The following is a 12,385-nucleotide window of genomic DNA, read 5'->3' on the forward strand; positions in this document are numbered from 1 at the left end:
CACTTTTTTTAAGCTAAAATTTTTATATAGTACTATGTGGTACTTCCTTTTTCTATTTGTCCCATTATCATAATTTTCTAATTATCGTCTTTAACCAGTTCACTGCCAGCACCACCACAATTTACCACCAGGATGTAGAACTCAATGAACTCCACATATGGATGGGACATTTGTGGTATGGAGAGGCCCTTACACTACACCATAACTTTGGTTTGGTGAATTTTTTCCATAACATGGTAAAATCAAGACATCCACTGCGTAATTTTTTTTCAAAGTTATTCCAAAATATGATTGAATTGCTTTTAATTAAATACCCTTGTCCTGTATCCATAAAGCTATCTCATAAAGCTACAGTCTAGATTTATGAAGGTGTTATATTGGGTTTATATCACTTTTGTGATGGATGTTTAACGTGTATGCCAGAAAAGTTCCTGAAGTACATTTTAAACATATCCATAGATTTACAGGAGCCGGACTAAACCTATGGTCGGGGCCCCACAGGACAGAAACGGCGTGAATCTGCCCAAGGCGGAAATACCAAAGGGAAAGTCGCAGTGTTTTACAGTATGGGCAAAGTGGATGGGATTGTAGCGAACCCCATGCCCACTTTGCGGTAATAGCGACAGTGTAGACACGCCGCGATTTCCAAAACCGGCGCAGTTTTGGAAATTCAAGCACGTCAATTATACTTACAGAAATGCCGGCAGTTTCACCATAGATATAATTGAAACAGAAATTCTGCAGAAGAAAACTCCGCTAACTTTCTGTTTAAGGCTCTGAGGGAAGAACCACAATGTGTTCCCACCATTGCGTATCATCCTGTGGGGCCTTAGTCTTTTGTCTCTGTCTGTTCGGTATATGGAGTTTTGCTATTTTTGAATAAGGGCTCGTTCACATCTTCACCCGATCTCCGTTCATACAGGTTTCCGTTTCCTGAACAAAACAGAGGCAGGAGACGGAAACCTGCAGGACTCTTTCAAACCCATTCATTTGAATGGGTTTGAAAGGTGTCCGGCCGTGAGCGCAGGTTTTATGCTCTCCGCCGCAAAACCGTTTTTTTAAAACCGGACACAGAGTCGGACATGTAGTGCTCTATGTCTGGTTTTAAAAAAAAAACGGTTTTGCAGCGGAGAGCATAAAACACTCACCGGCGCTCACGGCCGGACCCGGTCTGACAGCTTTCCGTCTTCTTGCATGCAGAAAAAGGAAACCTGAGAATGGACTCCGGGCGCTAGTGTGAACCCAGCGTAAGCGGCATCGCTCTCGTCTGTAGGCTGCGTTGAGTATTGGCGCTCAGTCCATTATAAACGAATGACAATAAGTAGTGATACAAAACAAGTGTTTTAGACAAGAGTGCTGCTATTTTAGAGGAATCATGGGGACCAAGTGTGTCGCTTAAATACTAAAGAAGGTACAGACACACCGGGGTCTAGGAGCCTTAAGGGGGCCAAATATATTATAGTTTGGGGGCCTGAACAGATTTTGCAATGGCACCCACTCCAGACCATATGCAGTCCACAGGTCAGTAAAAAAGGCACGGATGACACATGGATTGGGATCTGGGTATCCTCCATATTTTTCCCTGACCCATACATAAAAAATTAATTGATAGAGCTGCAAATACAAACAGCTATAGGACCTGCTCCATATTTTACGGCTCTTTACTACATGTTGGGACATCTATCTGCAAAAAATTGTATATATGAGGCCATTGAAATGTATGGATTTGCAATTGAGGATAAAAAGAACGTTTGTGTGCATGAGGCCTTAGATGGGGACTATCTTGTAAGTCGTGCTCTGTCAGGGCATGAAGAATGATGCTTGAAAAAAAGAAAGGCCTCAAGAAGAGGGAACATAACTAGTGCTACAGGCAGAAGGAAATGTCCTACAGAAGATGACTAGGACATTGCCGCTTTAAGGCGGCCCTCCCTCCTGCTCCCTGAGTGGGGCAGACACACGTGTCAGTCAGCACGTCACACTCCCCTCACCATTGCAGGCCCTCCCTCCTCCCTTGCTCTTTTTTTGCCGGGAAATGAACTGGACAAGTGCCAGGAGTAAGCCCCGCCCCCTTGTCTGTGCATTCCATGTAAGGCTTATACAAACAGCCTGCCAGCAGTCCTCACCCATGTGCTCTGAGCAGCATGCCGGGTGTGGAGCCTGTGCACTCTAGGGTGTGGGGCGGCCTTCACGCTAAGCTGTGGTCTCCGGAAAGGAAAGAGTTAAAGACTCCCCCCCCCCCTCCAGATTCTAGGAATCCATCCTGAATAGCCGCTGACATAGACTGCAGGATTATTCATATTTAACGCTATAATTTCCAGGGAAAACAGCTCTGAGGAAACAATGTAGACAAAGCGAACCCTAATAATATAGCGTATATGATGCAACTTAGAACTTACACCGCATTTACATATTTCCAACCCAGTACAAAAATGATAAAATAAACTGATCCTATATATTTTAAAAGGATTGTGCCGGGATACAAAACCTTTTACTGCATTGTTTAAATATATTATATAGAAGAGAGTTTTTGAATAAGGAACGTGCAAATAAGGCCACCTTGGTAGAAAGGAGGAACTTGCTCTTGCGCCATCTTTTGGAAGGTAATTCCTCATAGATTAATGCTTGATTTTCAAAAAAAAAAAAAAAAGAAAAAACCCAAATGTATAATCTGGGAATAATAATTCAATCTGAATAACTCCTCCAAATGGCAGAACTACCTTCCAAAAAGTGGTGCTAGAGCATGTTTCTTTTTTTCACCAAGGAGGTCTTATTTGCATATTCCTTTTCCAGAATTCTTGGCAAGGCATGTATGGTCTAACAGGTCCCTGTATATTCTCTCCCCAATGAGGTATAGTACCCCTTCTGACCCACAGTTTTTGAAGGAACTCAGCAGAGAGGTTATTCTAAGCATCTTGGAGAGCGAAGGCCTCGTTCACATCAGCGTTTGTATTCCGTCCGTGGAAGTCTGCATGAGGACCCCCGAACGGAATGCTGAACGCAACTGCAAGCGGTGTGCCAGTGAAGGGACACATACCACATAGACTATAATGGGGTCCGTGTGCTTGGTGTCAGATCTCCGCAGGTATCAAGCGGACAGGAAAGTAGTTCACAATCTACTTTCCTATCCACATGATTTGTGCGAGCAGCGCGTGGCAAGCACATGGACCCCATTGTAGTCTATGGGGTCCATGTGCTTTCTCTGCACAGCACTTGCAGTTGTGTTCAGTATTCCGTTTGGGGGGTCCCCATGCGGACTCCCCGAACAGAATACCAAATGCAGATGTGAACCAAGCAAAGCATTAGCATGGATCTTCTGTGGATGAAGACTTGCTAAAATCCTTATGTCTCCTCATTTAATCCCAGACTGAATAATATTGAGATCAGGGTTCAGTGGGGGCCATATCACCCAGGACTCCTCTTTCACAAGATGATGTCAGGAAAAAAAAAAAGGATCTGGATTTTTTTTTCTCTACATTGATTTCTGTTTGCATCTGTATTTGGCATATGTTTTTTGTATCCGTTACACAGATCTGCTAAGATTGGAAAAAAAGATTATGTGAATACATGTATGTATGTGTATATATATATATATATATATATATATATATATATATATATATATATATATTTAGAGGGAGAGAGAGAAATAAATGGAATCCATACTTCTGCAGCATCTCACCACTTATTACACAGTATTTAAGAGTGATCCATTGACCAGTAAAGGGCCCATGGATGCCAGCTGGTAGACGCTGATGAAGTCGTAATAATCAGATGTAGGGTCATCAGTCTGTCAGCATTAGGTGGCGGTAACTAACACTGCAGCCACGTGTAGGGGATCCTCGTTGCAGTGTTTTCTAACCTATATTTTGCCGGAGTAATTAGGGTAATCTGGTCTAAACCAAGGGGATTTATCACACTTGCAATGTTGTGAAATCTGCCTGATCCAGGCCTCAAACTTAATGAAAGCTAAATATATTAAATACATTATGTTTTATCTATGTATTCAGTATAATGTATGGTTTAGAGGGAAGATCTAATTTACTAAATAATACAAAGTAAAATTGGCTTCACATTTACTTTAGTATGTAATATTTTTTTCTGTTTCATTGACAGAACAGAGAAGCTAATAAAAATTGAGCTGTATCAACTGATTCCAATGGATGTTTTGTCCATGAATAGGTTATCAGTAAGGTTAACAATATTAGATTGGTGGGGATCCAACACCCAGAACCCTCACAGATCTGCCGGTTTTAAAGTCAGCAGCATTCAGGTGAGTGTTGTAGCTGGGGGGGGCAGTATGCTGCAGTACAGGTGCCAACATCGGGCACACAGACAACTGCTTTGGTCCTAGGCTTATGTATAGTACATGTTTTGGAAGCGGCCATGTACAGTTGAATGGTGCAGGGGAAGTCTCTCCATCACTGATCAGATGTTTTTGACGTATCCTAAGGATAAGCCATATTCCTGTAGCACCCCATTAAACCAATCTGAATAAAGGTTTATTATGCATGTTAGTCCAAACACTATTTGTATTAGGTCAGCTCACAGTGTTTTTTAAGTAGCAAACCAAAATAGCTTTTTACCCCATGAAAAAGCACAATGCACCAAAAACAAGGATTATGTCAGTCTTATCTGCTTGATGGTGAAAAATACCCTTTGAAACTGTGTACAAAGTCCTTACCAAGAGTTTCCACTCAAGTCAGTAGTTTTATTAGCTGTCAGCTGACTTTATTATTTGTGGATTAAACTTAAGTGTACTTGTCCCAGCAAATCAGGTATTAACCGCAAGTGACTTCGAAAAGTTCACAAGTTAAAAAAAACAAAAACAACACACTAAAGAGCACTGGAATATAACGTAAGTAGAAGACCTAAAAATAATCTTTCTCCATGGAAGGTTGTCGAGCCTGATCGAAGGGGAAAGCTGAAACTGGCCATATGTGTCCCATATGTACCTGACTGGCTGACCATGTGAAACATGGATTGGTTGGAACCATCAGATTGACAGCAGCTAGTAGTGGTTATCCCTTCTCCACTATAAAAAGGGGTTGCCTACTAGGGGTTCAATCCATGGGAAATGGCTCCAAATCCATTCTCTGGTGGTTTCGGACCTCACTGTAAACATCCAAATTTACCTCTTCTTACTTTTTCTAAGTGTTGGAGTGTGGGCATGTTGACTCTTATACCCATGCCTGGTAGGACTGCCAATTTTTGGCTGACGTCACACTCCTACCAATCTAACCATCAGCTCCTCTGGCTTTGTGTTTTATTGGTCTGACAGACATTCCCAAGCCAGGCAGAAAAATGGTAAGTCATTTTATCCTGGCAACGTGTTTGATAATTGCCAGATCCTATAGAAATAACTCACTTCCATACTCCATTTTCAATGAAATTATGATACAACTGGCTCACTTTATATCGTTCCCTGCAAAACCCCACTCCCCATACTAGGACATGTGGCATGCTTTCATACATCCTGGGCCTTCTCCCTTACTTGTCCTGTCCACTGCACTATAGCAAACTTATGAGGTCATATTAAAGGGGTTGTCCAGGAAATGGACAAACTCAGGAGGGGCCTGGGGCATATGTAACATTAAAAACAAGACAAAAAAACCCCAAAAAACTATACGTGTCCCCAGCGACGGTGGTCAACAGAGTGCCGGGGACAGCTGAACATGATAATCCCCAGCCTCATCTGTGATTTGTTTAAATCCTGGACAACCCCTTTAATTCTTGATTCTGCTCAGTTACTTTCTCTCAATGTACAGATCTGATGGAAGGCACAAACATATACAATACAGATACAATGCCACCCTATCTTCACAGATTTGTCTCTGAAGGAGAGGGCGTTGAGGGTGTTCTTTTTCCATAAGCAAGCACAATGCAAAATTTTGCTAGAATAATTATTCATGTTATCTGCTCCAGTTTTCTGCTATTGACTGTAAGTGCTGAAATGTAAATCTTCACAATGTGTCTACAGAGACCATGAAGTTGTATTGCATATTCCATTGGAGGAAATCCCAGCGCGTTTCCAGGGAGACAGAAACGAGATATTGCCTTGGAAACTGCCTCGGCTGAGTTACCACTTACTGATAAATACTGCATCAATTTGGGTTTCCTTGGACTACCTTTTTCTGGAAAGAAACATTGAACCCTTCTTTTTTAAGAGAGGCTACAATGTTATCTCAGACTGTAGTAAATGAATGGAGGATGGCAGTAGAGATGTACCGGACGTTTCTTCTATCTACAGAAAATTACACATATAAAGTATAATCAGTCCCGAGCTTTTTACTATACAAATGTCTAAGCTCGGCTGTCTTCTCCTGTCCAGATCAGTTAGACATCCTGAGCGAATGACTGACGATCTAATATATAGGGGCAGTCCTCATGGCAGACGTCAGGGAAAGAAACATTCAGCAGCATGCTTCTTACATCGGAAGACACCTCGGCCGCTCAGGGTGTATTACAGGGAGCTGTCTGGCTATTTTATACTGGAGAATAATCTAACAACTGACTGCGTAATATTAGCAAACAGCTGGTATAATGTCTTATAGCTATACAGTCTATCAATACATTGTTGGAAAATGAAAATGTAAAATTTAATTTTTGGGATAAAAAAAGAAAATTAAGAGAAAGGGAGGAAGGAAAGCAAACTAAATTTATGAATATTAATGATGAAATATAACGTCTTTTAGTACACTGCAAAAATATAATTAGTTTTGAGAATCACAATATTAATGGCCTATTCTTGGGATGGGTCAGCGTTATCAGATTGGTTGGGTTCTAACTCTTCATTGTTTACGCTGCTCCAAACACCCGCACAACTATACTGACTATCTATGACAGGGGTCCCCAACCGCCGGTCTGCGGACCAGCCATGGGGCATGTTGCACTGGTCCGCGTACCGGTGGCGAGGAGTCAGTGTTGTGGAGCCGGCGAGTGCCCGGGGTTGAGCAACACTGACACTTGGTTGTTGCTCATCGGGATAAGGTGGGCAAAGTGTACTAGTACTATGCAGGACATGCAGCGGGTCTTGGCTCCACCCCACACTCACCTACCAAACTTTGGGCAACTACATTACACGTCACTTGTCCCTGTGACGTGTAATGTAGCTGTAGTGAGGCTGTAGTGAAGTAAATAGAAGCATTAGGAGTGATATCCGTCATCAGTATCCATCTTCATAACCTGCAGTGTCCATCAGTTTGCACTTTCTCTTGTGTTTTCATATGTACATGATTCTAATCTACACCCCGATGATTAACCCCGCCCCCAACCACACCCCTTCCTCACCCCCTTCCACACCCCTTCCCGCCTCCACTGGGCCATAGAAAAATTGTCTTGCTGAAACTGGTCCCTGGTGGAAAAAAGGTTGGGGACCACTGGTCTATAATATTGCAGTTTTGTCCCATCCACTCTGATAATACCAGAGGTCAGCTCTGTCCTAAGTGTATGATATGGAGCAGTGAAAATAATGAAGAGGAAATAACACTTGTCAGAACATCGTGTTCCCTTGAAACAGTTGACTGGTGGGGGAACGAACAGTCCCCCCCCCCATCGATTTTACATTAATGGCCTATACTAAGGATAGGCCTTTAAATATAAACCCCTGTGGCTGCACCTACACCGATTAGCTGGTTGTGACCAGAATACCCCTCCAACCAATAAAGGGGTTGTCCATAAAATATTAGTGCAGGAAGTTGTGACAAACACTAGTGGTGAGCATGGAAGTGGCAGGGCGTTCATCGGGTAAATAATACTACATTTGTTATTTTATACTATTATCTGCCTTTGGCCCAGTAGTTATGATCTCGAAGACCAGTTCTGAAGAACACCCACATCAGGTCATGGCAATTATCTTCTAAGCAGGTCAAGATGCAGAACTTCTAGTAACACAACCACAGAACTTAATACACATCCTATGGATATATCTGGAATTTCCTGACGTTAGCTAGTCTACAGTACAGGCAGCTAAGCGCAGGACACAAGGTCAGACAAGCATGGTTTCCTGGTGATAAAGCAATTAAACATCAAGTCCTAATTTATGTGGGACTATATTTAGCTTAGTGCCGGCCAAACAAAAATAGGATCCTATCCAGAGTAGAATTAAGCAGAACACTGAGCCATGGGCACATTAAGTATTAAGTGATAAAGATCATTGTAACCCAGTGCATTCAATGAGAATAGATTTAGAAAATAAGCTCTCCGTTCTTAGCTTTATAACTAGGTCAGCACCAGCTAGAGACCACTTTCTTCAATATAACCAATAGACGGTTGCACCTCTCTTCTGGTGTACAGCTACTGCCAACTGTAAATGTATACACATGTGGACAAAATTGTTGGTCGCCCTCGTTTAATGAAAGAAAACCCCATTATGGTCACAGAAATAACTTGAATCTAACAAAAGTAATAATAAATAAAAATTGTTGATAAGCCACAAAGTTTCTGGGGGAATGTTCTATGGACAGATGAGACAAAAATCAAACTTTTTAGCAAGGCACATCAGCTCTATGTTCACAGATGGAAAAATGAAGCATATCTTGAAAAGAACACTGTCCCTACTGTAAAACATGGAGGACGCTCTGTTATGTTCTGGGGCTGCTTTGCTGTATCTGGCACAGGGTGTCTTGAATCTGTGCAGGGTACAATGAAATCTCAAGACTATCAAGGGATTATAGAGAGAAATGTGCTGCCCAGTGTTAGAAATCTTGGTCTCAGTCACAGGTCATGGGTCTTGCAACAGGATAATGACCCAAAACACACAGCTAAAAACACCCAAGAGTGGCTAAGAGGAAAACATTGGACTATTCTGAAGTGACCTTCTATGAGCCCTGACGTAAATCCTATTGAGCAGGTTTGGAAGGAGCTGAAACATGCCATCTGGAAAAGGCCCCCTTCAAACCCGAGAACAACTGGCGTGGCCAAAATACGTGCTGAGAGGTGCAGAAGTCTCATTGACAGTTACAGGGAAAAAAGAAGCGAGATGCCCTATCTTGCCGCTGATTCAACTGCAGTGTCTCAGGCTCGATGCATGCTCCTGTTTAGGCCCATTCATTTGGGCCTAAATTAGGAGCAGGATGCTGCATCGGAATCCCGTCGCGGCTAGCCGCACGGAATGTTCACAAGGCAGAAAAGGTTTCCGACACCTTTTCCTCTGCGTGAACATACCCTAAGAGTGTGGTAGTATTAACCAGCATCAGAAAGGGGCACTATCTTAACCTTTGTTGTGGGCGCCCTTCCTCTATGTACACCTCGATCAGCTCTCAACTGATATGATCCAGAAGAGCAGGGCATGTTAGGGTTAAATCCTATACTCCCAAACTCCAAGAATCTTCTACTCAAAGAGCAACTAAACCTCAGGAAAATACCAAGACAACAACTTCCCTTACCTATAAGGACATTCATATGAGAACAAAACGGTTAAAAGTTTCTAATATTAGTCCAGTGATGGATTAATAGTTCACTATGAATGGTGACAGCAAAATGGATATTTCTGTATTATATTAGCTACATCATCTATCTGACCAAAAATAGTCTTGTCGCAAATTCCAGCCTAGTATCAATCAACAACACAGAGTAAGACATAAAGAAGCCGGCCTAAGACAGTGGCTTGTCTTCAAGAAGAAGAGATAAGGTGTTAAAACTCCTTCAGTGCAAAATAATCCAGGTCCTGCTATGTTCTACCTACATAGGAAAGTCCGAATCTGAAGTAGGTCCACAAATAGTCAAATATACCTAAATATTTCAACTAAAAAAAACTATCCCTGCCATACATACCCCCATAGACATGCACATTGGGCTCAGCCAAACATACATGTATTCTTAACAGGGAAAGGGAAAGAAGTCTTTTCCAGAAACTTCAGGAGATGTCTCTTGAGAACAAAAAGCAATATTGAAATCTAAGGCCGGGTTCACACGGGGTATTTTGGACCGGAATTCGATGTGGAGACCGCCTCAGATTCCGGAACAAAATACAGGTAGCCGTGACTGGATGCCAGTGCTCTGCACTCCGCTCCGGATTAGGCCTCGCGACATCCGCCTGAAGAATGAGCATGTCACTTATTTTTTCCGGGAGCTGGAGCAAACTAATTCCGCCTCAAAATCCTGACCAAAATACCCCGTGAGAACTCAGCCTTAGATGCCTAGATTTTCTTTCCTGCAACATCAGGAGAAAATCAAGACAACCCCATAGACAGACATGTTTGTTCAAAACTGGCATACTCAGCTTTCATCTAAGGGCTCGTTCACATCTGCGCCTGGTCTCCGTTCATGCAGGTTTCCGTTTCCTGCACAAAACTGAGCAGGAGACGGAAACCTGCAGGACTCTTTCATACCCATTCATTTGAATGGGTTTGAAAGATGTACAGCTGTGAGCGCCGATGAGCGTTTTATGCTCTCTGCCGTGAAACCATTTTTTTTAAAATTGGACACAGAGTCGGACATGCAGTACTCTGTGTCTGGTTTAAAAAAAACGGTTTTGCGGCGGAGAGCATAAAATGCTCACCGGTGCACACGGCCGGACATGGTCTGACAGCTTTCCGTTTTCTGCATGCAGAAGACGGAAAGCTCAGAACGGAGTCCGGGCGCTAGTGTGAACCTAGCGTAATGTGTATGGCCACCTTAAAAAAAAACTTTTACAAAAGCTGATCAACCTACTTTGCCATATATATATATATATATATATATATATACACAAACAAACAAACATATATAGAAAACAACAACAAAAACTACAAACTACAAGAATTCTCTGCAGTGACCCACTTATTCCCTACCCAGTGCGCCGATCACGTAAAATCAATACAGCATCATGCTGCCTGTAAACACGAGGCACATGATAAGTGCTTTTCAGGCCAAACAAACCACAAACACTTACTGATATATTTGGCTGTTGAGTTTCTTAAAGACACATAACATGCTGCCACTATATGAGCGAGGGGCCTTTTACATGGGCCGATGCATTGGAACAGTCCAAACAAGACACTGACGCCACATAACAGATGGCCGATGTTTAGCAGCACATCTCTCTGTGTGAACTGGGAACGCAATGTCAACATAACCAGGGGCGTAACTAGCAAAGACTGGGCCCCATAGCAAACTTTTGACTTGTGGCCCCTGTCCCCCACAGCATAGTGCCTCCTTTCCAGCCCCCATACAATATAACGCCCCATTTACACACACTATAATGTCCCAAAATGGCCCCGTCACACATTATTATGCCCCATAGCGGCCCCCACACAGTATAATGTCTCATAGTGGCCCCACCACATGTTCTATGCCAGAAACAACATCTGCAAGGAGTTTGTATGTTCTCCCCGTGTTTGCGTGGATTTCCTCCCATTCTACAAAGACATACTGATAGGGAAAAAAAAGTACATTGTGATCCCTATATGGGGCTCACAATCTACATAAAACCCCACCAAAAAAACCCATTATGTTTTATAGCAGCCCCTCCACGCAGTACAATATCCCACAGTGGCCCCTCCACACAGTATTATGTCTCATAGTGGCCGCAATAGTGTTTGTTGCAAATATTGCAAAAATTTTGGGTTCAGTACAATAAAAATTTGGGGGCTACACAACCCACGAAGTATTACTATACTTAGAATTATGCCGGTGTTATTATGCATTTCAATTGACCCACATTACTCACAAGTCTATGACATCACTAGAGAGGCCGAAGACTGCAGAGTCACACCAGAGAGGTGAGTAAGATTGATTTTTATATTCACTCACCTACCCTGGGCCTCAGATCATTATACTTGGAGGTCTGAAGAGATCCCAGAGTACAATGATAGTGATATTCGCTGGGGCTCGTTCGTGGCCTTACTTACCAATCCCCGCTCCTGCTCACAGCCGCGTTTTCTTATCCTTCTTTCCTCTAGGAGACCCCAGTGATGTGAAAGTGCTGTGGGAAAAACTGTGGCAGCAAAGTATCGCGGTTCTTCCTGCATCACTTTTCACAGAAGGTAAGGACTTTCTGCTTCTATCATACCTAGAAGAAACTGACGGTGTTTCCATAGGTATAGCTGACATGCTGCTATTTCCAGAACCGCAACAGTTTTGGATATCGCAGCATGTCCACTATGTGTATTTTTCCGTAATGTGTGCATGGGATTTGCTAGAATTGCATCCATTTTGCAGGGACTGGTAAATGCTGTGTTTTTTTCCTTTTTTCCTTTGCGTGACACGTGACCTCAAAGGCCAATGACTGATTACAGCAGCCATGTTACATGTATGACATCACTGCAGGGAGTAAAAAGAGACTGGTGGGAATTGAAAAAGTGAGTATAATTTGTTTTTTTTTGTCCCCCATTCTCTCTTCTTGGTCAAATTTTGGCAAATTCTAGACAACCTCTTTAAAATAAGAAAGCCCCATATTACACGTTTC

General features: G+C 42.6%; 1 protein-coding gene across 2 annotated transcripts in view; it reads right to left on the bottom strand.

Moving 5' to 3' along the window:
- Positions 1–12,385, bottom strand: part of MNT (MAX network transcriptional repressor) — a 66,476-nt gene that overhangs the window by 4,223 nt on the left and 49,868 nt on the right. The window lies entirely within an intron of this gene.

This window comes from Leptodactylus fuscus, chromosome 2 (assembly GCF_031893055.1).
Source record: "Leptodactylus fuscus isolate aLepFus1 chromosome 2, aLepFus1.hap2, whole genome shotgun sequence".
Taxonomy (NCBI): Eukaryota; Metazoa; Chordata; class Amphibia; order Anura; family Leptodactylidae; genus Leptodactylus; species Leptodactylus fuscus.